This window comes from Bos taurus, chromosome 16 (assembly GCF_002263795.3).
Source record: "Bos taurus isolate L1 Dominette 01449 registration number 42190680 breed Hereford chromosome 16, ARS-UCD2.0, whole genome shotgun sequence".
In the NCBI taxonomy this organism is placed as follows: domain Eukaryota; kingdom Metazoa; phylum Chordata; class Mammalia; order Artiodactyla; family Bovidae; genus Bos; species Bos taurus.
The window spans coordinates 20,268,275-20,295,095 of NC_037343.1; the positions used below are offsets into that span (position 1 = coordinate 20,268,275).

Below are 26,821 nucleotides of genomic sequence, written 5' to 3' on the forward strand. Positions count from 1 at the left end.
GCGAGGAGAACCTCAGATTAACATCAGGGTATCTGAATTTCCATTCCAGCATCCCTATCATCTGAAAAACTGTGCCTAAGTCATAAATCCTCCCAGCTTAGGGAATGATGTCTCTGAGCTGGACATAAAGACCCCTTTCAGCTCTAAGAGCCAATTATTCTACCATTTAAGGAATTCACAATGATGAAATCAATTGACCTATTCATATTGGTGGCTAGAGAAAGAGTGCCATGGTACTACTGAATGTTGTTGCTGTTGTTTAGTCACTAAATTGTGTCTGACTCTTGGGATCTCATGGATTGCAGTCCACCAGGCTCCTCTGTCCCTGGGATTTCCCAGGCAAGAATACTGGAGTGGGTTGCCATTGCCTTTTCTGGAGGATCTTCACAATGCAGGGATTGAACCCACGTCTCCTTCATTGGCAGGGAGGTGCTTTACCACTGAACCACCAAGGAAGTCAGCATGCATGCTGCTGCTGCTAAGTCGCTTCAGTCTTGTCCGACTCTGTGCGACCCCATAGAAGGCAGCCCACCAGGCTCCTCTGTCCCTGGGATTCTCCAGGCAAGAACACTGGAGTGGGTTGCCATTTCCTTCCCCAATGCATGAAAGCAAAAACTGAAAGTGAAGTCACTCAGTCGTGTCCAACTCTTTATGACCCCATGGACTGTAGCCTACCAGGCTCTCCCGCCCATGGGATTCTCCAGGCAAGAGTACTGGAGTGAGTGGCCATTTCCTTCTCCACAGCATTGCATATAAGGTTATAAAAATCTTCCCAAATAGTGGCAATAGATTTATTGTGTTGCTTCTCTTATGTCGAAAGAAACTACACATTTCTCTGGTGATTTTTAGAAATGTTAATATTGAGATGGCATTTTAGATGCTAGAGAGTTGTTCTATGTATTCCCCTTTGGAATTTCCTAATCTTACTTTAGTTATTGCTTGAATTTAGCTTTGCTTTAGTGCCAGGAGGAAAAACACAAAAGAAAACACATTATTTTCAAGAAATTTAAATAACTTAACCTTATTTCCATTTGCCTTTCTAGACTAAACAACAACTTGAATTCCAGTTCTTCCCAACTGTTAGGGTTCCTAATTCAACAGACTTATCTTCTCTTGTAGAGTGTTAGAGCCACCAGCTTTCTGGCGGGAATGTAAGTTGTCTTTACAGGATTCAAGGCGTTAGACTAAAAGAAAATTTTCAGGGAAATCCAAAACTTTTATTGGCCTATGATTTTCATATATAGTACAAAAACCATTAGAATAATATTCATAACTTTTGCTTCTGATCAACTGCCCAACTGCCCTATGTTACAATGAAAGACAAGTCCGTTCCATATAAAGACGTGCCCTTTATAACACACACCTAGCTGGAGCCCTTATAAGGCTTGGAGATAAGTTTCTGACTACAAGATGTTTCTCTTATTTATCCTTTTTTATTTTTATTTTTTTGATAAAACTACATGCACCTCTAGCAAGAAAACAGAGTCCAGAAAAGCTGGAAAACGATATATTCTTCCCAGCCCTCCAAGCCCCTGCATTCCTTAAGAACTGCCATACCCTGGAGCAAGGCCCAATGTCTTGTCAAGTGCCTCTCTCTGTTTTAAGCTTCTTCTCCTTTTACATTTATGATTATTATTCTTACTTCTTCACAAAGCCTGCATTAGAGAGCATACGAACTACTGAATAAGAAAATCTTAGTCACAGATCCTATAGGGAATAGCTTTTGAAATTCTCCAACATACTAAGTCATAATTGGGTTTTAACACATAAAATGGCTGAGTAATTTAAATGTTTAGAAAAGAAAACAGTCTTTCCTAGAGTTTATGAAGTGCTAAGCCTATTTCTTACAATGACTAACTTCCTTTCAGACTCGAGCATCGTCTAGCGTATGCTCCGGAGAAGGCTCGCTGAAGACACAAACCAATTTACCAGACTAGTGTCTCATTGTGCCTGCAGCGCCTTTTTGTGAAGATGTTGCTGTTGTTCAGTTGCTCAGTTGTGCCCAACGCTTTGCAACCCCATGGACTGCCACTCCCAGAGTTTGCTCACACTCATGTCCATTGAGTTGAAGATGCCATCTGACCATCTCATCCCCTGTCGTCCCCTTGTGAAGATGGGGAAGTAACAAACCATGACCGGCCCCACCTTACGAAATGAAGCATAATGTTTTAGAAACATATATTCAACATCTGTCTGCTTGTGGTTCTGCATGAACCAGGAAGTCAGCAGCCAGCGGGATTTGTCACAGTGAGCGACAGAAGTCTGTTCTTGATAACTGGATCCATCTGCCTCTCTTTGTCGTCAAGTGCTGACCCCACGCAATCATGATAGCAACAGTGGGCAGAAAATGCGGGTATCATTATCTCTCCATGTCAGTTCTGAAAGCACTGGGCCCAGAGACCAGTCCTTCCCATACATTCTTCTTGCCCATTCCGGCAAGGTTTGGATGGAGAAATCTTTGGCTTGAGCCTCACAACAGTTTGTGGGAGTAAAGCAGCATCACTACTGGCTCTATTGCTCAGCATGGCTTAGATGTTCTCCTTTCACAGAGAAAACGGTAAAAATGTGGACAATAATACCACGTTGGTATTACTGGGTTGTTGTCAGCATCCAATAGGATACTGCAGGCGAAGATATAAAGAGCTTTACAAATTCCCTCTAACGCTTTGCAGAGGGAAATCAGACCTCTGAATTTGTTAGTGACATTTCAGAGACTCAGAGAAGGAAAGGACAGCCTGAAAGTCTGAGATGGTGGATCCTAAGTTATATTTAAAAGTGTGAAAGTATTAGTTGCTCAGTCGTGTCCGACTCTTTGCAACCCCACGCCCTATAGCCCACCAGGCTCCTCTGTCCATGGAATTCTTCAGACAAGTATACTGGAGTGGGTTTCCATGCCCTCTTCCAGGGGATCTTTCCAACCCAGGTATCAGACCAGGGTCTTCTGCATTGCAGGCAGATTCTTTACTGTCTGAGCCACCAGAAAATCCTTAAGTTATATTTAATGCAAGACAAATAAGATAACAGGATCCCTTGGCATTAGCATCTTAAGAAGGACTCTCTGGAAACATAATGATATGGTATCGTATCAGTCCAGTATTGAAAGGGTACGTAGTCCAGGCAGATGGGTCTCCCAATTACTTCCTAAGTCCTCAGATTTGAGCTGGATCTATTAGCTCTTCGAGGACCAAACCTTTCCAACAAAGGAAGCCAACCCATTGTCTGAGTTGAAGTGTCCACCAATGTTGATACTGTAATATATAGTTGAGAGTATAAATTGCCACTCAAGTTTCTTACATTTCCTTTGCTAACAAAACTAGGAGACAAGTAAGATTTGCCTAAATAGTCTCACATGCTGAGACGTAAAGGGAGGACAGTTGGAGTTACTTTGCATTTAACCTCAGTTCTAATGACAAAGTGCTCAATCACCATGATCCAAGGAAAGGTGAAACACACACACACACACACCCCCCATCTAGAGACAGACAGACGACATGCAATCAGTAAGTCAACGCACACTGGCTACAGGAACAATTCTAATAAAATACATTTATCTGGACTTGTAAACCAATAGTATGGTGAAATGTACCAGAATCAAAAGTACAGTGTGGATTAATACATGCTGGCAAATCAACTGACCTTGAGTTTTAAGTATTAGCTGCATGATCTGGGCTCACCAATAACACTAGGTACAATTTACTTCTTGGCTCAGAAGTCAAGACCGATGATAAGCAGAGGTTAGTGATAATAATGCTATGAGAATAGTATTGGATATCATGTGAAAACTGTTTTATAAACACTTCTCTCTTGGGACTTTCCTGGCAGTCCAGTGATAAGGAATCTGCCTGCTGATGCAGGGGACATGGGTTTGATCCCTGGGCCAGAAAGATCCCACATGCCTCGGAGAAACCATACTGTGTGCCACGATTACTGAGCCTGCACTCTGAGGTCATGCTCCAAAGCTAGAGAGTAGCACCTGCTCACCACAACTAGAAAACATCTGCATATAGCAATGAAGAATCAGTGCAGCCAATAATAAATAAATATTAAAAAAAAACATTTCTTGATTTAATTTCCTTCTTATACTAATGTCTTTGGTTTTGATATTACCGATCCCATTTTACAGATAAGGAAACTGAAGGTAAGGTGCCTAATGCTTCTAACTCCAAAGGCTTTGCTTGTAATTTTATGCCACACTTTTAAGTTCTAATTTCATCCCAGAGTCTTCAGTAGACTATCATTGCTTCTGACCACCAAAAAGGACCTTGAAATTGTTCCTCCAAAGTTTTCCATACTTTGGTTCTACAAGGACTCACAAAGTTCTACTATCATCAGCTGACCAAGTAGATACTTCAGGATCTACATAGGGCAGAATTTTCACGAGCACACTCTAAGTTCCTCTCTTGTTCCTACTGCTAAGTCACTTCAATCGTGTCTGACTCTGTGCGACCCCATAGATGGCAGCCCACCAGGCTCCCCCGTCCCTGGGATTCTCCAGGCAAGAACACTGGAGTGGGTTGCCATTTCCTTCTGCAATGCATGAAAGGAAAAGTGAAAGTGAAGTCGCTCAGTCGTGTCCGACTCTTAGCGACCCCATGGACTGCAGCCTTCCAGGGTCCTCCGCCCATGGGATTTTCCAGGCAAGAGTCCTGGAGTGGGTTGCCATTGCCTTCTCTTGTTCCTACCTATATCAAAAAAGGCGATCCTGGCCCATCTCTCACAGACACTGACAGTGAAGTACTGACTGCTACAAAACTGAAAGAAAAACAGATCTCAGATTTATAGATCATGACCATTGAAAAAATCTGGAAGAATTATCTTAAATGGTAACAGAGTATAGGTCTATGAACATAATGGAATGGTGGTGATTTTCATTCTCTGCTTTAGATTTGTCTCTATTCTTACAATATTTTACAAACAGCCATGAATTATTTTGTTACTGAAAAATATGTTGAAAATGATATGGGGATATACTGATCTAATGATTTTATTTAAAATGATGCCTCTGAAATGTTCTTTCTCATTGTACAGTCATCTTATTCTGTTCTGGATTTTAAAACTTATTCTAATGTGATCAGTAGTTATATTGTACAGAAATTTGCAGTGGGTTTATGTCTAAATGACTGCAATGGGGTCATGCCCCAATAAACAAGCTAAACTATTGCTATATTGAAAACACATTTAATACACCTAACCAATGGAACGAATGAGAGAGTTGGGCCATAAAAAAGTCTGAATGCTGAAGAACTGATGCTTTCAAACTGTGGTGCTGGGGAAGACTCTTGAGAGTTGCCTTGGACTGCAAGAAGATCAAACCAGTCAATCCTAAAGGAAATTAAATTTGATATTTATTGGAAGGACTGATGCTGAAGCGCCAATACTTTGGCCACCTGAAGCAAAGAGTCAACTCATTGGAAAGACCCTGATGCTGGGAAGGATTGAGGACAGGAGGAGAAGGGGACCACAGAGGATAAGATGGTTGGATGGCAATCACTGACTTGATGGACATGAGTTTAAGCAAGCTCTGGGAATTGTGATGGACAGGGAAGCCTAGTGTGCTGCAGTCCAAGGGTTCACAAAGAGTTGGACACGACTTAGCAACTGAATAACAATGACCTACAGAACATCACAGCTTAGTCTGTTGTTCAGTTGCTGAGTCGTGTCTGACTCTTTTGTGACCCCATGGACTATGGCAGGCCAGGTTTCTCTGTCCATGGGATTTCCCAGGCAAGAATACTGGAATGGGCTGCCATTTCCTTCTCCGGGGGAATCTTCCCAACCCAGGAATCAGAACCATGTCTCCTGTATTGGCAGGTAGATTCTTTACCACTGAGCCACCTGGGAAACCACAGCTTAGCCCAGCCTACCTTAAATGTACTTACATTAGCTGGGCAAAATCACCGAACACAGATTATTTCATAATACAATGTTGAATAGCTCATGCAATTTACTGAAAACTGCGCAGAAAGTGGAATGGGGTCTGGGTCCAGAATGGATATCACCTGTTTACCTGTGTGGTCGCGTGACCAACTAGGACCTGTAAAGCACAGCTCGGGCAGAGAGTGCCACCCACACATCGCTAGCACACATTTGACTTTTTTGAAAAAGTCAAAAAAGATGAAGCACAGTTTCTCCTGAATATACATCATTTTATGCCATGGTCAAATTGAGAAACCATAAGTCAAACCACTGTAAGTTGGAGACTATGTGAATTCATTCCATGCCCTCTGGATTCCCTTCTAGCATCTGAGAGGAACTGAAAAAAGCTCTGATAAAACCCCAGCTCTGCTTCTCATTACCTTCATAACCTGGAATAATATAACTTCTCAATTTCCTCACACATGAAACAGGAATAATAATACCTATTTCCTTGCTTTGAGATGATGTTTCTTAAAATTCTCTAGGCTTTCATAATTTTTCTTCCTTCTTGATAAATATAGAACTTATTTCATGTGTCATCTGACACCTAGATTTTCTTAAATTGACTTTCTGTGTATGATCCTACTTCTCCAATTGGCCAAAGGAGTAAAAGAATGAGATTGTATAAATCTGTGTAACCCATCCAGGATTGGATGTATGAAGAATATAAAAGGTAAATAAGACCTGGAAACTCATTATCAAGTAGGTCCTAATAGTTCCATATAAATAACCACAGTACAAGTTCAAGGCTAAGGGGCCATTGGTGGAGGGTATGTGCATGCGTGCCAAGTCACTTCAGTCATGTCCGGCTCTTTGCAACCCTATGGACTGTAGCTGACTAGGCTCCTCTGTCCATGGGATTCTCTAGGCATGAATTCTGGAGTGGGTTGCCATGCCCCTTCTCCAGGGGACCTTCCTGACCCAGGGATCGAACCTGCGTCTCTTATGCCTCCTGCATTGGCAGGTGGGTTCTCTACCATTAGTGATACCAGGGAAGCCCAGTGGAAGGCAAAATTAATTTTAAAAAAATGAATAAACAAATGGAAGCAAGAATGACTTCCGGTATAAAGTGGTATTTGAGGAGGGTCTTGAAAGATGAACAGGCTCTCACAGGCTGAAAACTGGGGACATGATGAAGAAAAATTAAGAACTTTCAAACTCTCTTTACATCTCTGACTCTTGGTATTGTGCTTACACAGATCATTTTCCACTGTTTCATGGTTCATCATTCTCTGTTTAAAACACAACGCTTTCCTGGTTCAAATTAGCATTGACTGAATATCTCTCAAGCCCAAGAAAGAACCAGAGCTTAAATTGGGGAGCTGTTTCCCAGAGAGAAGAGAGCTGGTCTAGCAAATGACATCTTTATAGTCCTTTTGTGTGTTTGGGCTCAGTCACTAGATTCTGTCCAATTCTTGGTGATCCCACGGACTGTAGCCCGCCAGGCTCCTCTGTCCATGGGATTCTCCAGGCAAGAATACTGGACTGGGTTGCCATTTCCTTCTCCAGGGGATCTTCCCAGCCTAGGGACTGAATCTGCATCTCCTGTGTCTCTTGCATTGGCAGGCGGATTCTTTACCACTGAGCCAACTGGGAAGCCCTCTTAGTTATGAACAGATTCCTGTGACATATGACAGCAATGCTCTTATAGAGCCAACTTTTTATACATAGTCTGCAAATTTAAAGATTGAAAGCAATTGTGTTTGTTTGTTTTGTTGTTTTGAAGGAAGGTATAAAGGAGCAAACAGAGAGCACGCTTATTATCTCACCTACACTTCCATGTTTTCCAGGTGGGGAGGCTAATAGTACCTGCATCAGCAGGTCATCATTCAAAGTGCACAGCAATAGTAAAAGCTGCATAAATGTTTTAAACAAAGGAACATAAAAATCGCTTTATTGGAATACACACTCTTAATAAAATTATCTAATTATTCTTGGGGGGCACACATTTGAACACGTACATAATGCATCAAGTTCTTTTCTTTAATATTTCAGAGCTGGCTTGTTGTCTCTACATGTCTTGGAATTTGTATTTTCTATGAGTAGAAAACCTAGGCACAACATATTAACCCCCAAAAGACAACCGGTCATAAAAAAAGTTACTGGATTTTTTTCATGTCTAATTAACAGATGAAACCAAAGGCTGTATTTCAATGATCAGTAACTTCATGACTGCGTTTTCAATGATGCTGGAGCCCGTGTGTAAAGAATGATGCCCTCTCACCAGTGGCACATCTTTTATCCTTTTTATTTCATTAGCCTATCATCTTAGTCTACATTGTTTTTGATAACAGTCGATCACGGTTCATAGTTCAGTTAACATTTGTCAATTTGCTAATATCTCAGCGCTCACAGTTAGGCATACAAATGCAGTGTCAAGGGTTGTCTTGGGCAATATGACCAGAGAAAGAGCTCAGATCCTATTAGATATAGGAAAGACAATGGGATACAGGGACACAATGAAACTTTTTGTTTGTTTTTGTTGTAATTTTCAGCTGCACCACATGGCATGTGTGGTCTTAATTCCCTGACCAGGGACTGAACCCACATCCCCTGCCTTGGGAGCATGGAGTCTTAACCACTGAACCACCAGGGAAGTTCCTTAAATGCTTCACTCTTTCATTTTAGAGGATAAAGCTGTCTCAGTAAAAGTGATCTGCACTGACAGAATGGCTGTCAACATCAACAGCCTCTTGGTATCATTAACCTGCAAAATTTATTCTTTCTCCAATACTACAACCATTTCTCAAAGAACTCCAGAGCTCCTGCCACACTGAAGAGTCTCTGTGAACATATATGCAACCATGAGGGACACAGCTGAGGATGGAAGGGTTAGGCTGCTGTCCATTATCACCATCACCATCATCATCACTACACCAGCATCATATCATAACAAGATCATGCACTGATCAGCACCAGTACCACAGGACCATTCATTGACCAGCAGCAGCAGCAGCATCCTTATCATCATCACAGGACCATTCACTGACCATCAGCATCATCATCATTGTCATCTCATCACCACCACCACCAGCATCATATCATAACAAGACCATGCACTGATCAGCATCAGTATCACAGGACCATTTATTGACCAGCAGCAGCATCCTTACCATCATCACAGGACCATTCACTGGCCAGTACGCAGACACTGTGCTAAATTCTTTCAGAGATGTTTTCACTTAGTTCCTTACAGCTACACTATCCCCATTTTGCTGATGAAGAAAATGAGACAAAAGGAGGTCAAGTAACCAATTTAAGAAGCTGGGCGCTAATAAGCAAGGGAGTCAGGATTCTAACAGAGAGCAGCCTCAGGCTAAGAAGCCTGTCTCCTAACCATTCCACCTCACAGGCTACTCACCTCAGAGAGGATTTATGGAAATGAAACGGTGGCTAAAATAGCAGCCAACTCCATAACGCACACCCTGTGGAGTCCATAACGGGGCACCCTGTGGGGCCAGGAAAGGCCTCGCAAAGGCCACGTTTTGAAATGAAAGCCTCCATGTGCCAAGAGCGAACACACCCACACACAGGCACTCAGGAATTTTCTTAGTGTTTTCTCCCTGCTGAAACTCTGAACGCAGCATGGGCAGGCGCCCAGAGCCCTGCTCCCTTCAAGTGTTACCAATTCCTGGGCACATTAATACCATAGTTAATATGAAGTGTTTAGAGCCTCCCCATCGGTGACAAATGCGACTCAGCCAAATTTCCTGACCACCGAGGCCACGGAGGGACAATTTGGTAGATTTCATCAACAGTTCTAATTATGTTCCTGTCAAGTCGAGAACGAAGTAATCCATAACTGGGGGGTGCGCGCAGACAGTGGCGCAGAAGAGTAATTTATGCCCCAGACACAGGGTCCTTTCTGTAGTTACTGTGCACAACGCTTGACTAACAAGTGGGTTCAAAAAGGAATTGATTAGGGAGAACACAGCCCTCTCACTTGGAGAGGCTTGTCAGGTGGAAGTTTATGAGGAGTTACGGGGTGATGGCTTCTGGGAAGTCTTGTTTATCTATGCATCCAGAGTTCAGGGCTCTCGACACCTCAGAGCTGCAGGTTGTAAGATACAGGATCCTGGCTTCTAGCCTCTCACGGACTCTTTTCAAACTGCTTGATTTGAGCCGCATCTCTGGAGAGGCTCTGCGAGCAGACTTTTTCAAGTGTGACCAGGAGGGAAGCTGAAGAGGGTGAGCCAATGAACGGTTGACTTAACGGAATAGATTTTTTAAAAATAACAGGTCAATCTCCAGATAGCATCGTCATCAGAGATACAAGGATATCATTAGAAGGGGGAAGAAAGGACCCTTCGACGATGCTATAAATAATGTGCTAATGGAATGTGCAGAGGAATTGTTAGGAACATACACTGAAATGTCACAATACCCCAGTGTGTGCTCTCCTCTTCAAAAAAATGAAACTACCAGACCAACAATTAGAAAAGAGTAGGGGGAGGAGAGAAAGGAAAGAGGATGGAGGGGAGGCTGGGGAGGGGACATATCATGCAATTTTGAGTGATTTTCCACTGCCATCTCTATTGGAATGCGACCCCTGTTCCCTCCAACAGGGTAATTTTATACATGACATTCTTATTAAATATTTCAAAGGAGGGAGGGGGAGAAGGAGGAGGAGTTATGTGTTTGCTGCCTTTTTTTTTTTCCAAGAGTTAAGGCTGGTAATATTAGCAGCTGCTTGGTTATTATTACCGATCAGTTGTTAATTAAAATAAAATGAAGCTTCTTAAACTTCAACACCATATTGCAAATTATGCAAAAGACACAACTAATTGCATTATTAGCAAAAATTACATTTAAAAATAGCACCACACAAAGAACTAAAATTATCTAAACTCGCTTTTACCAAATGAAGCCTGAGGAGACAGAACTCCGGGGAAAACAAGGGTTTTTCTGCCTCTCGTTCAATAAGGAAAGAGACAGAGGAGAGAAAAAGGCCTTAAATTTTGCTACTAAATATTCACAGAAATAGTAAAGACATTTGAAATTACCTAAGATAAACTATTAGATAACAAATTTAGATCATTCTCACACAGTACACACATAATATACATTTGGATATAATTAATTCTGGGTCATGCACATACAATTTTCCAGGCAATGAATTCAGGAAAACCAGGGCTCATTATTATTGCTAAGACCTTCCTGGTCTTTAAATGTAGAGCCTGGACAGAATGGGATAAAAATAAGCCCAAGAACAGTGAAAAAGATATATACTGTTCACTGGGCACTTACCAACAATATACATATACACATTTTTTTAAAAGAAGACCATAATCCATTGTTCTTTTTTCCCCAAATTTCTTCTACCTTCACCTGGGTGGATGACCAAGAGCTGCCCGTGTCTGTAGATGGTTTTTCATGCTTAACTTTGTTACACAGAGATGTCAAGGCATCCACAGGCCCCTTCATGCAGGCTCTCTCATGCTGTACGAGTGGCAATTAACTAACACAAAACAAGACGGTGCATTTGTTTTTACAAGCAAGCACTGCAAAATCGCTCTTCTGATATCATCGTGTATTTAATATCACTTTGATTAATTTTTTTCCTTTAATTCCGTTCCCTTCTTAGTTATAAAGCTACCACCTTCTCTACTTAACAACAGGAGTGCTTTCAGCAAAAAGGAAAACACTACCTGGAAAAAGGACAATTGTGGGGAATTCCTTCTTGCTCAACACTGAAACTTCTAAGCTGAATAGAAGTTCCTTTTGACTATTAGTTTTGGCCAGGGTCTTGCCATAGGTGGAAAAATGAGCATTATTCTCTTAATCCAGGAGAGAGACAAGTTTCCTACTGAAATGTCATCCTGCTTCAGAGCCACAGATAGAACCCTTTTCATAAACAGCTGGGCCCAAGGAGCAACTGACAACTCTAGAAGTGAGAGCTTGCAAGCTGATGTGGTAAAATGGTCAGATAAACAAATAAATTATTCCATCTGATGGTATATCCCAACATACCAAAATCTGGGGCAGATAAGTCCACTTCAGGTCATTATGCTTTTCTCTACTTCCTTTATCACCATCTTCACCTTCTAATTTATTTCACTTTTTCCTGTAGGTCATCCACCATAATTTATGAGAGGAAGGGCAGTACTGAATGGTTGAAAGACCATCACTACTCTAACACACTGACAATAGAGGGTTCATGTAGTGGTAATTCCTCATCACTTTGCTCTGAATCCCTAGACCCCTTCACTAACCTCACGTGATGCTGTGCTAGAGTAAGTGCTCAAAAACTCAGGAAGGAAAGGGTGGGATGAATTGAGAGAGTAGCATTGAAACATACATATTACCATATGTAAAACAGACAGCCGATGGGAAATTGCTGTATAACACAGGGAGCTCAACCCAGTGTTCTGTGACAACCTAGGGGGGTGGGATGGAGTGGGGGTTGGGAGGGAGTTTAAGAGGGAGGGAACATATATATACTTATGGCTGACATATGTTGTTGTGTGGCAGAAGCTAATGCAATATTATAATTACCCTCCATTAAAAAGAAAATCAGAAGTCACCTGTGAATTGGCCTTTTGTAGATAAACTTGGATACTTTACCTGAAAGTGTTATACTTCAGTATACATATTACCTTAAAAATGTATAATTTAGAAAAAACACATCAGGTGGGAAATCCATTTAGTCATAAGGATTCAGTGATAAGATCCACAGCACTTGACATCTGCCCCAAAACTGCAGGGATCATTACCAGCCTTAGCTATCATTTCCTAAGCTATTTGTTCTAATAATAGTTATAAGGTATCTCCTTGTAGATCTGTAGGGCTTCCTTGGTAGCTCAGCTGGTAAGGAATCTGTCTGCAATGCAGGAGACCCCGGTTTGATTCCTGGGTCAGGAAGATCCACTGGAGAAGGGACAGGCTACCCACTCCAGTACTCTTGGACTTCCCTGCTGGCTCAGCTGGTAAAGAATCCACCTGCAGTGTGCGAGACCTGGGTTTGATCCCTGGATTGGGAAGATCCCATGGAGAAGGGAAAGGCTACAAACTCAGATATTCTGGACTAGAGAATTCCACAGACTTTATCGTCCATGGGGTCACAGAGTTGGACACGACTGAGCGACTTTCATTTTCATTTGTAGCTCTGTAGGCTTTAGGGTATTTAGACACCTGACTGCTTCTAGGTAGTCTGGTCATTTTTCAAAATCCAGATGCATTGTTTCTGTGAAAAATTTGATGCACACAAAATTGGCCAAGTAGTATCCTTATTTGTATAGCAAGGAGATCAAACCAGTCAATCCTTAAGGAAATCAATCCTGAATATTCATTGTAAGGACAGACGTTGAAGCTGAAGCTCCAATACTATGTCCATCTCATGCCCGGAGCCAACTCATGGGAAGAGACCCCAGTGCTGGGACAGATTAAAGGCAGGAGGAGAAGAGGGTGACAGAGGATGAGATGGTTGGATAGCATCACCAACTCAGTGGACATGAGTTTGAGAAGCCTCTAGGAAATAGTAAAGGTCAGGGAAGCCTGGCATGCTGCAGTCCATGGGGTCACAAAGAGTTGGACACGACTTAGTGGCTGAACAACAACAAACGTTATATGGTGTTCTTTTTTTCAACCTCTCCTCTATAGAAATGGACAATAGATACAGACACTGCTTAAGGCTAAATTTGAGGGAAAGAAAGATTTTCAGCCTAAATCAAGGTGGTTAATTCAATTACTAAATTCTCTCAGCACAGTTACCACCTGGGTACTGTGCATCACTGTTCATCTAAAATCTGTTCTTCAACATACAGATGGCTAACAAACACATGAAAAGATGCTCAACATCACTCATTATCAGAGAAATGCAAATCAAAACCACTATGAGGTACCATTTCACACCAGTCAGAATGGCTGCGATCCAAAAGTCTACAAGCAATAAATGCTGGAGAGGGTGTGGAGAAAAGGGAATCCTCTTACACTGTTGGTGGGAATGCAAACTAGTACAGCCACTATGGAGAACAGTGTGGAGATTCCTTAAAAAACTGGAAATAGAACTGCCATACGACCCGGCAATCCCACTGCTGGGCATACGAAGTGAGGAAACCAGAATTGAAAGAGACACGTGTACCCCAATGTTCATCGCAGCACTGTTTATAATAGCCAGGATATGGAAACAACCTAGATGTCCATCAGCAGATGAATGGATAAGAAAGCTGTGGTATGTATACACAATGGAGTATTACTCAGCCATTAAAAAGAATAGATTTGATTCAGTTCTAATGAGGTGGATGAAACTGGAGCCTATTATACAGACTGAAGTAAGCCAGAAAGAAAAATACCAATACAGTATACTAACTCATATATATGGAATTTAGAAAGATGGTAACGACAACCCTGTATGTGAGACAGCAAAAGAAACACAGATGTATAGAACAGTCTTATGGACTCTGTGGGAGACGGAGGGGGGGATGATTTGGGAGAATGGCATTAAAACATGTATAATATCATATAAGAAATGAATCGCCAGTCCAGGTTTGATGCAGGATACAGGAAGCTTGGGGCTGGTGCACTGGGATGACCCAGAGGGATGGTATGGGGAGGGAGGTGGGAGGGGGGTTCAGGATGGGAACACATGTACACCCATGGCGGATGCATGTTGATGTATGACGAAACCAATACAATATTGTAAAGTAAAAAAAAATAATAATAAAAAATATATATAAAAAAATAAAATCTGTTTTTCAGAGACTTTTCTGCGAAAACCTGCCAAGAGGTGCTTCTCACTCATAGCTTTATGGAACAAGTGTCAACAACACAGTAGGAATTGAGGCTTGAAGAGAGCCCCAGCTGTCAGTTATGGAGCTATCTCCATGCCGTGGGAGTTATGGGACATTGACTGTCAAGGCTGAGATGAGACCAAGAGTCTCCAGCTCACCAATCGTACAATTAAGAGGAGGGACAGCACTGTCCAACTATCAGCACTGCAATGAGCATGACATAACATATGGTAGAACTGATGCATTTTGCAAGCTGTAAAACTGAGTGAGAAAGCATAGAGACAAAGATGACTTGCGGGGAGGGGGTTAGTATGGATGCTGGAGCAAAGGGTTGGTCGTTGAGAAAATCGGAGAGTCAGAGGTGATTACTTGGAAAGGAAAAGAATAACAATTGTTTGAGGAATGGGTATGCTGAACTTCAGGCAGCACATCCAAATGGCTTTGAGCAGCATTTTGACGTGTTACTAGGAATCAGAAGAGAGGTTGAGACCGGAATGTGCTATATGTGTGGACATAAGCTCTGAAGCCCTACTCATGGATGAAAGATGATGACAGATGCTAGTGGTTTGGTGCCAATGGATATAAAACGTTAGCAAAGAAACATGGAGAAATTTAGCTGTCTACAAGGTCGCGTGAACCGAGGAGCAAGAACATGTCAGTAAGGAAAGGGCCATTAGATACAGCAGAGACTTTCCGAATATAAAGACTGATAGTGATATAAGCTCAAACACGTTCTGAAAGATCTACCTTTTCTTACTCCCCTCCCTGACATTTTGTGATTCTCATGTCCTGTTTTACATATTCTTGTTCATCCTTTTGCTGTTCATTGTAGGTATAATTGCTTTCACAGAATTTTTCAAGTTGTTTTTAATCTATATGCTGCTTTATTTAAGTGATCACCAATCTTTTTCTAAAGATTTTTTTAAATGTGGACTATTTTTAAAGTCTTTATTGAATTTGTTACACTACTATTTAGGCAAAGTCTTAACCACTGGACCATCAAGGAAGACCTTTCAATCCTTTAATATTTACATTTCCTATTATGATTTTCCCTTTTTTATAGATTCTTGCTTCTTCTCACTTGTCAATATTTCTTTTAAGACAGATTTAGTATCACTATATTCTCTTAGCTTTTGCTTGTCTGAGAAATTATTTTTCTCTCTTTCTATTCTAAATGATAATCTTGTGGGGTACACCATCCTATCAACAGGTTGTAGGTTTTCCCTTTCCAGGACTTTGAATATATCTTATCACTCGCTTCTGGCCTGCAAAGTTTCTGGGGAAAAGATAGCTGATAGACTTACAAAAGTTCCCTTGTAACTGATTGCTTTTCTCTTGTATATGCAATGGAACACTATTCAGCCATAAAAAAGAATGAAACAATACCATTTGCAACAAACGGATGGATCTAGAGATTATCATACCATGTGAAATAAATTAGAGAAAGACAAATAGTGATGATATCACTTATATGTGGAATCTAAAAAATAGTACAAATGAACTTATTTATAAAACAGAAACAGACTCACCACAGACAGACTCACAGACATAGAAAGTAAACATATAGTTACCGAAGAGGGATAAATTAGGAATATGGGATTAACAGATGCATACTACCATATATAAAGGAGATAAACAATAAGGATTTACTGTATAGCACAGGGAACTATATTTAATATTTTGTAATAAACTGAAATGAAAAAGAATAATAATATAGTTATATACATATACATGCTGCTGCTGTGCTGAGCTCAGTCATGTCTGACTCTTTGCAACCCCATGGACTATGGCCTGCCAGGCTCTTTGGTCCATGGAATTCTCCAGGCAAGAATACTGGAGTGGGTTGTCATTTCCTCCTCCAGGGCATCTTCCCAACTCAGGGCTCAAACCCAAGTCTCTTGCATCCCCTGGCAGGCAGATTCTTCACTAGTGTCATCTGGGAAGCCTATGTATGTGTGTGTATATACATATATATATGTATGTATATATATGTATGTATGTATGTATATACACACATAGACATACACACACATACACATACATGCATATCACCAAACCACTTTCCTATACACCTGAAATCAACACAATGTTGTAAATCAACTGTACTTTAAAATTAAAAAAAAGGGATGTGAGGACTGAGAAAAGATCAATGGATTCCATGGCTGGAAGTAGACCACAGGGGCAGCAACTGAAGGGCAAGGCAGCACCAGATTACAAGTCAAGGAGCAGGTTGCAAAGATTCCATGGAGATCAGGTGCATGAAATGTTTTTATAAGAATGTTGATGATGAAGAAAATGAGAAAAGCCAGGCAGCTCTCCTAGCAGTGATCAAGATGTGGGAAAGTTTTTGTTTGTTTCTTTGCTTTTTTTATTTTCTACGTTGGAAAGGCATTCTTGGAGTTGGAAGAGTCCAGCACTTTGGAGACACTAAGGGATGGAGCTGAATCTTAGAAAACATAGGTAGAACTGGGATCAGCTTAGGCAGAAAGATGCATCTCACCAGAGATGGGAGAGGAGATGCCTAGAGCTCTGTTTAACTTGACAAAGGCAAAGAGTGGCAAGATGAAGTGTGGTGCAACTTCTAGGCTTTGTAAAGAATCACAAGCTACCAGCAACAGGAATCATGTAAAAGAGCAAAGTTCAAACACTATAAGGCAGTAATACTTATATCACAACATTTAATGAGAATGTAGCTAAAGAGATTCTTTGATGTCTTGCAAGCAAAATAACTGCTTGATTTATTGAAGTTGCTACTGTTTATCCTATTGTTCTAGAATCATGTGCATTTAGCTCAATAGAGTCACATTGTTTCAAACAACAGAGTTTTGGGGAAAAAAATACATGCTCAAATATATCTTTGCGTCCCACACAAGTAATATTCTGGGAGCTCTAGGTCCTGCTTATGCAGAGTGAAGGAAGCAGCCAATGCTGCTGTTTTAACAAAAACGTGGATTGGAAAAATCAGAAATAAATTTTTATCACCAGACTGATTTTCAAACCTAACAAAAAAAGAAGGTAACCAGTAAGTTTGTGATACCACGAAGCCCCAATTTAGACATACTAACAGTAAGTTATTTAAAAAACAAAACAAAACTTTCTTGTCCTTTAGTTTCCTTTATTTTGACTACAGCTGTGAGCATGGCAAAAACCAGTTCTTTTAGTCTTTCCAGTACATGAACTTGAGGACAGGGAGAATACAATGAAATGAGAAAATTAGGTAACTCTCACCCCAAGGAGTTAAAATCCATCAGCAGTGAGTCACGGAATTTAACTGCACATCCTTTATTATTTTATTTTTGTTTTTTTTTAAAACTGTTTTTCTTTCTACAATCACAGGCCAAGCCAGACCATAATCTCCCAGCAGGAGCCTGGCATCAGCACAGTGGCACGATCAGCCCGGCAGCAGGAAGGCAGGCGATCTCCCTGCTGGCCCTCTTTGTTGTATAAAAGGGGCTTGGCATGAGTGTGTCTGACAATGACCACCAACCATTTCTTACTTTTTCCTGAGCCATACTCAGTATCAAGAAAGCATCAAGGGGTGCGGCAGTTCCATAACACACTGTGGCAGGAGAGTTAGCCCAGCAGGCAAACGTTTTGGCTAATGTGAAATCCTTGTGCAGCAAACGTGACAAGACAATGGCAAAAGGAGAGACCGGTGGATGGCTGGAACTGGTTTGGGTGGCAGAGAGAAAAGATGGGGAGAGAAGGTAAAGAGCTAAGAATGATAATTGCAGATAACATAGGCTGCTAGATACATAGATACATACACACGCACACACACACACACACTCACGCAGGGAAGAAAAGGCAAAAGCTTCCAAACCTTAGTACTGGGCTGATCAAGCATATGCGTGAGTGCTCAGTCAGTCATGTCCGACTCTTTGCAACCCAATGGGGCTGTAGCCCACCAGGTTCCTCTGTCCATGGAATTGTCCAGGCGAGAACACTGGAGTGGGTTGCCATTGCCTCCTCCAAGGGATCCTCCCAACACATGAGACCACCTCATAATAAGAAATACCAAATAAACTACTCAATGACAAAGCATCGTTCCACTCCCAAGTAAAGATACACTTAACTTTGAAAATGATAACCCTTTCCATAGACATGTCTGGTTTTTAGAATCCTAAAAGTGTCATCTCCTGCTCAAATTAATGTGCTGATATCTAATCATCATTGCTGGGGGAATCAGTGATAGAGGGCTGGAAAATCCCAGGGAAAGCCAATGATGGTGTGTGCCTTGGACCCAAAGGTTCCCTCAGTTCATCAGGTGGTCAAGAGGATTCAGTATCATAGGCTGGAGAAGACGGAGTATCATCTTGAAAGGCAACAGGGAGCTGAAAAGCAGACTGATGGTGTCTTGAGCCACAGACCTTGACCACAGCATCCAGCACGCTGGGTACCAGCCAGTGGAAAGATGGCCTTTCTGTGAGATGGGCCGGGAGCTATCCTTTGTAAGACTCACAATTTTAAAAGATTAATTCTGTCTAACAGTTACGGGTGCAGACTTCTTAGAAAGTAGGTTACAAGGTCAGCCAGCTTTCAGAAGCTTTACATTGTTGGGATATTTTTTTATAGGGAAAGTAGACTTCGGGCGGTATATGGCTAAATGCCCTAGTATAACCCAGATTGGGAGGATAAGTTTTTTTTTTAATTTTGCTTCCCCAAAATTATCTCTTCAGTTATTGAACTGTGCCTGAGAAAGCATGACATGGAGATCAAAGCTATCTTTTTTGTTCTTTCCATACCCACAAAAAAGAAAGATGAAACGAGTTTCTCCTGCCTTAGACCTGCCTCCTAGCAGAGCCTCTGAAACCAGGTATGCACAAGAAAGAATGGGATGGCTTCCCACCTACTCATATCATTATTTCTCACTGTCATCACATGAAACTTGGTTCTGATTCCTGCAACGGAGGAGAGAAGCAATGGAGTGACATCAACAACTTTTGTTGCTGTTTTTCAGCCTCCAGAAGCGCCGTCTTCAGTAGATGAAGATCACACTGTTATCGATGAGAACACACGTCCTTTGTCACTTTCTCCCATTTTGATGTAACGACTTTGAGACCTTGACACTTCCTTTTTCTGGTAACACAGTGACTAGAGGCACACATTGTTGTTAAGACACTTGATGCGTTTTAGGAGAACATACTGTGACATTATTAAAAAGGAATGACTGGCCTAGACAGGAATCAAATACATGACTTTGGCCTCAATTCCACACGTTCTAACCAACTGTCAATATGTTTACTATAAATAGTACTTCCTAAGGTTGAAATAATTGGGCAACAATGGATAGCTATTACTAACTGATCCAAAATTGCCTGGGTAACCTCTTCGTTAAAGGGTACTTGACGCGGGACATGGAAACAACCTAGATGTCCATCGGCAGACGAATGGATAAGAAAGCTGTGGTACATATACACAATGGACTATTACTCAGCTATTATAAAGAATGCATTTGAATCAGTTCTAAGGAGGTGGATGAAACTGAAGCCTATTATACGGAGTGAAGTAAGTCTGAAAAAAAAAAACACCAATACAGTATATTAATACATATATATGGAATTAAGAAAGATGGTAATGATGACCCTATATGCGAAAGAGACACAGATGTAAAGAACAGACTTTTGGACTCTGCGGGAGAAGGTGAGGGTGGGAAGATTTGAGAGAATAGCATTGAAACATGTATATTACCATATGGGAAATAGATCACCAGTCTAGGTTCGATGAATGAGACAGGGTGCTCAGGGCTGGTGCACTGGGATGACCCTGAGGGATGGGATGGGGAGGGAGGTGGGAAGGTGGGTCAGGATGGGAAACACATGTACACCCATGGCTGACTCATGTCAGTGTATGGCAAAAACCACTACAATATTGTAAAGTAATTAGCCTCCAATTAAAATAAATAAATTCAAACAAACGAACAAACAAAAAGGGTACTTGATGATCTTAAAATTAAATAGGATTTCTCCCCGCCACCCCACCCCGACACTAATTTCTGGAGGGGGAGCAATAGGAGGAGAATTAGGGAGCAAGGGAAGAGATGAGATGGAAACAGAGATAGAAGCAGAGGGAGACAGCAAGAAACAGACGCTCAGGGCAGCCTCTCAGCAGTGCCTGCCAGCAGCCCTCTCCCCTTCTCAGGAGTCTTGGCGCACAGGAACAGCTCTGTCTCCAGGGCACACATCACAGTCTGTAACTCAGGGGCTAGCAGTCTGGTCAGTCCTGGTTTGCACACTCTCCTTGCCCTGGGGGATTCTAGAGGAATTCAATCAGGAAGGAAACAGTAGAGGTTCATGAACACTGGGCAAGAACAGCTGCCAACTTCATTTAGGATGGGCCGTTAACAGAAAGGAACAAGGTCTGGGAGCATTTCGTCGCCCACTTTGGAGAGTGTTAGGAATAATGCCTCCTCGGGACAGTGGCCGGCCAGGTGGAAACCTAAGCAACGCGACAGCTAGCTTATGGCAGGTTCACTTTATCATGCGAACACCTCTTAAACACACCCCTCCCCGCCACCCTGCAGGGGCTCGCGTGCTTGTAGTTTGTCTAATTCTAATGTAAAACCTTTGGGAAATGTACATGCTAATGCTACTTCACCCGGATTCAGTGAATGACGCAAATCTAAGTTTTCAAAAAATAAATCTTGATCTTTTCCAATGGACAACAAGAAAATATCTGGGGTTAGGATGGCCTACATGAGTTTTTACAAAAGGAACATATATCTCCTAATGAGGTCCAGTTTTCATATCTAGTGTTCATTTCTCAAACTTAAATTAAGAAACCCTCTTAATATAAAATAGATTTTTGGCCATTAAAGATAATAAAATTAATTTGTCTAGAAGCTCATTGCCAAACTGAACAAAGGAAAGCTGGAAGAGATGTCTCTCCACTATTCATACTGCCAAGAGAGACTAAAACAGAATACCCAGCAAGCAAAGATCATTCTTGATGCAGGAAAGTCTCACTTAGGAAAATCTACACCGTAAGTCAACTCATGGGGCTCAGTATTACGTAAGGTTCTTAACTTCTGTTTGTTTTTCTTCCTCAAAGTTGAATTTATAACCTCATACTGGGCTTCCCTGGTGGCTCAGCTGGTAAAGAATCCACCTGCAATGCAGCAGACCTGGGTTCAATCCCTGGATTGGGAAGATGCCCTGGAGAATTCCATGGGTTGTATAATTCCATGGGGTTGCAAAGAATCAGACAGGACTGAGCGACTTTCACTGCAGCTTAAGAGAACCCTGATTCATGGTTCAGTTAAGACATGGCTTACAAGGGAAGTCGGGCACAGGCCTGCAGGTACCCATCCATTCTGTGCTAGCAAGGTGCTCACTGCCCAGGGACCCCATTAGGAAAAAGGGCCACATGAACGTCTGAACTGAAAGCTGTCACAGACACGAGGGCAGCTACACTGAGATGCTATCAATATCTGTCCTCAGAGGATCAGAGGCCAGCAAAGTCCTCTGTCACAAACTCCACTTCTCTCTCCAACCCACAGTATCTTTAAAGCAGGAGGCAGATGGGCTTCCTGCCTGAAGATAAGGCGTCAACCCAACTGTCACCCAGGACTCCAGTTGCATGGTATGTGATACGCTTACAAAATAGCCCAGCTGGAGAGACCAACCTGGCCATTTTGCCCGTTGTAAATGGGTTATTCACGGGAAGACTTGCATCTTCATCTATCCATTGACAAGAAAGCACTATTAATCTGAGAAGCAAAAGTTCTATGGACTTGACAGTGTATATATCCAGAAAACTTGGAAGCGTAAACCCTGGCTGAAGAGTGCTTTATCGCCTCATGTGCCAGATGTTAGCTAACATGTGTGTACATGGCGGGGGGGGGGGGGGGGGGGGCGGTATTCTTTGACCTGGTGGAATGTCATAAAAGGTCATGAATGAAACTGGAATCCAGGGTTTATAGCTGTGAAATATGCATTATCAAAAGCCATGCTCGTGAACAAACACTAGGAATGATTCATCCTTCTTTCTTTTTGCCTGGAAGGAAATAAAATTGCCTGGTCCTCAATTCATGATGACCAGGCAGTCAAACAGATCATCTTAAGTTACTTCACAGCTTAGACAAGGGTGCAAAACAAACAGATGAGAAGAAAGAAAAAAATTCTTCTCTTTTTTAAAAAGATTTTGTTTCCATGCATCTTTTCAACACTGTTCTAACAAAAGGACCTATTAAGACATATCCCTGTGTTTTGTTCTTTTGTCCTGTTTTTCCTGAGTTACAGGAAAAAATTTTTTTAACAATAACATGAAAAGCAGGGAGTTTCAAAATTGTGGTTTTATTAACGAATGGAAGATCACCTTTCTCAACAGAGCTTTACAAAATATTCCATCAGCAGAAGTGTGAGGCAGGTCGGAGAGACCAACTTTTCCAAGGTATTAAATTAAAAGATGTTGAATTAAGTTAAATGCCCCACATTGAATTGACATTTCCCCCTTTTTAAATGCAAGCTAAGATTGATGAAAAATACCACTTATCTACATTAAGGGTCAAAATCTCTAGCAAAAGGAGCTTCTGGTTCAACATGTCAGAGCAGAGTCAGTCTTCCATAATCCAGGGACCAGGACGCGGATCACATTCTGATGATCCAATTAATGGTCGGATACTTTGCAATCATCTAGCAAGCAAGGCCCCTAACAGATTGTGGGGCTGTAACATCAATTTCTTAAGTGCATTTAAAGGATTACAAATGTTAGTCCTGGCTTGAGACTGAAACACCTATTGAGGTGCTCTGAACCACATTACTGTAATTGGGTACCTTGAATTAATGCCATTTCTTCTGATGGGTGAGTTGAATACATTGGAATTAAGAGTTCTTTCAGCGGTATGTCACTTTCCCATTCTTCCTTCCTTTTTTTGTTTCCTTGGAACATAAATCCGAATTGAAATAACTCTTTTTAATCCAGATAGCTTTAATTACAGCCCTCAGGAATCCAAGTATTGTCCTAATTTTACCTCATGCACTGTTTGGGTGCTTTCTCCCTTGGCTTGTTATCTTAATAGGCAGCGCTTAGGAGATGAAAATACAATTCTTTTCTTAACAAGGGAATGAGGGGAGGGGAAAAGGGAGTGAAAGAATCCTTCTTCTCTTTCCTTCCAGCCAGATGAACCTCTTTAAGAACACAGAGGATAGTACTGAAGAGAAGTTTTGGGTTTTTGGTTGTTTTTTTTTTTTGCATTTTGTCATGTTTTCTTCCTAACTGTACAAACACATTCTTCCCCCACCCCCGCCACCCGCCAACCCATCAGGAGATGATACGGCTGGAAAAATCTCACGAGTCCAGGTTGCTTTGTCAGCAGAGCACTTTTCATTATTCTTCAGCATAGGATCTTTCTCTCTAAGCTGGGCGTGTCAAGGTCTATGACTCTAGTATGTAACGAAGTGGTACATTGCAGCCCTAAGTGAGCTGGTTCTTTATTTGTAGCCTTTTATCAAACTGTGGGGCTGAAGGGTCCACACACAGACACTGGGCATCTGGATGGCAGGAGACACACACGCTCTGCCCACTAAAGCTCCAGAAGACAGCAATATGTTTGGGGAGTGAAAGGATAACAACTCCCTTCTTGCCTCCTTCTTTAGCTCTTGCATGTGCGTGCGTGTGTTGCTTCAGTTGTGTCTGACTCTGTGTGACCCTATGGGCTGTAGCCTGCCAGGTTCTTCTGTCCATGGGATTCTCTAGGCATGAATTCTGGAGTGAGTTGCCATGCCCTTAAGGCTCCAGGGCATTTTCCCGACCCAGGGAGTGAACCTGCATCTCTTAGTCTCCTGTACTGGCAGGCAGGTTCTTTACAAGTGCCATCTGTAGCTCTCACATATTTTTAAATATCATACATAAATGCTGTTCCAAAGTGTTGAAATAGGAGACAGCATTTCTCAACCTCAGCACCACTGAGATTTGGGGCCAGGTCATTTGGGGCTCTAGGGGCTCCCCTGTGCATTGTGGAAGGTTTAGCAGCACCCTCAGCCTCTACCCAAAAGATACCAGCAGTAGCTGCCCAGCTGTGACAACCAAAAATGTCTCCAGAAATTGCCAAATGTCCTCCAGGAGGCAAAATGACCCCGACTGAGAAACACTGGATGAGACGGACCTAGCAACCAGAAGCATACTGCACTTGCTCATCTCCTCTGCCAAATATGGGCCTCCTTGGTGGCTCAGCCAGTAGTCTGCCTGCAATGCAGGAGACCTGGGTTCAGTCCCTGGGTCAGGAAGATCCCCTGTAGGAAGGCATGGCAACCCACTCCGGTATTCTTGCCTGGAGAATCCCATTGACAGAGGAGCCTGGCAGGCTACAGTCCTTATGTTTGCAAAGAGTCAGACAGGACTGAGCGACTAACATGTCCACTTTTCTGCCAAATATGGTTCTGGCTGGGATTAAAAAAAAAAAACAAAAAAAAAGCAGCAACACACAGAGCCCTGAAAAGGGCTACCTTGAGGACCCAGGCCTCCATGAACAGGTGAACTGTTTCTCTACCTGCGGGCTAGAGTAGTTGGCTTGTTGGGTTCAGTAGTTCTTTCAAAGCTAGATAGGAGGAGTTTCTCTGAATTTTTTTTTTTTTTGACTCATTAGATAGCCCTGCTCAAAATGATTTACACACAGATAATTAAACTTAAGCCCCAAGGACTAGTTAACTGTTTAGCAGTGTATACATTTCATAAAACCATTTCCATACATCTAGTTTTAAATTCATTAACAAAAATTAATAGCTATGCAGTGCTCTCCATCGCGCAGCAGGTTGCTATGGGATGCTGGCTAAATTACCCCTTTCTATCACTCCGCCAGCGATCTCAGAGACAGTTAAACTTTGCTGCGCTGGAAATGCTGCCTACCAATTTACAGCAAAGCTCATATTTACTATATTTAGTGTGAATCATTGACTGAACTTCAGAAAATATTTGTCTCTGTTTGGTGTGCCTCTGGAACATTCCATCAGCTTTAAAGCACAATGTGTGCACTTTTTGCAGCTTTGGAAAAACGAGTGAGAAGCATTTAGTAGACAATATTAGCTTTGAATATGTATTAGGAATGTATTTTATCCTCATATATCTTTCATCTTAAAGTCCCCTAAATGTGCTTAAATATCTTGTGTTTGTTTGTTCCCCCTCTTGGTGTGTTTTTACAGGGAGAAAAATGCCTTTCTGATATGGTACCTATGATCCATTCATTACCTCTTTATTTCCGAATACCAGTATAATAAGACAAAGTAGACAGTAAATCTCTTCTCTGTAAACTTATTCTGACCTTTATATGCACTTTAGGATTTTTGGTAAATTAAAAAAAAATTTGGCTGCCCCCGTGGCATGTGGACCCTTGGCTTTCCAGCCAGGAATAGAACCTGTGCCCCTGCATTGGAAGGTGGAGTCTTAACCCCTGGATCATCATGATTTTTGGTAATTTAAAGCATACTTTCTATTAAAAATAATCTTCATACTCTGCTTCAATCATCTTTCACCAGTATTCACAGTGTTCAAGTCTGAAAGAGAGTCAGGGTGAACTAATTCATTGTTGACACTCAGAATCCTAGGTGGCCCAGTCCCACAGAGTTAGTACAAAGCATTGTATCGTTCGTTCTTAGCACTTATCTTAATCTTAATAACTAGCCAGACAAGTGACTCCAGAGTCTGGGGCTTATCAACTGGAATTCGTCACATGAACCCAAGAGAAGACAAGAAATACATTATATAACCACACCATACAAATCGTTATCGTTTGATATTTAAAGGTATGCGTTCAAAAGCCTATAGGAGACTTTCATTTATTTATTTATTTATCCTCTGCGGAACCCAAATTCCACTTGTTCGTATTAAATTGGATAGCACGTGAACAGAAACGCTCTTGTTGGGTGTTATCTGCAAACAGTATTTACTCCCAGGAGATCAAAAGGATTCTTCCTGCTTCATTTCAGCACTGGCTATCAGGAACAATCTGCTTGAAAACCTAGCTTTGATACTGATTATTTGGGAAACTGATTAAAAAGGAAATAAAAAGGCGCATGTTCCTTAACCATTCAGAAATGCCAACTGCTTTAGTTGAATTTTCAGTGTCTTCCCCATTAGAAGGCTGTCTGGATTCCTTCAGTAGAGGCTTACACAAACAGCAATGTTAAGCCAGCCACACTACAGTTTTCCCAGATCATGTCCTGAGTTAAAAATAGGATGTG

At 41.7% G+C, this 26,821-nt stretch overlaps 1 protein-coding gene across 5 annotated transcripts in view; it reads right to left on the bottom strand.

The window, feature by feature from the left end:
- ESRRG (estrogen related receptor gamma) overlaps nucleotides 1-26,821 on the bottom strand; it is a 696,017-nt gene that overhangs the window by 364,714 nt on the left and 304,482 nt on the right. The window lies entirely within an intron of this gene.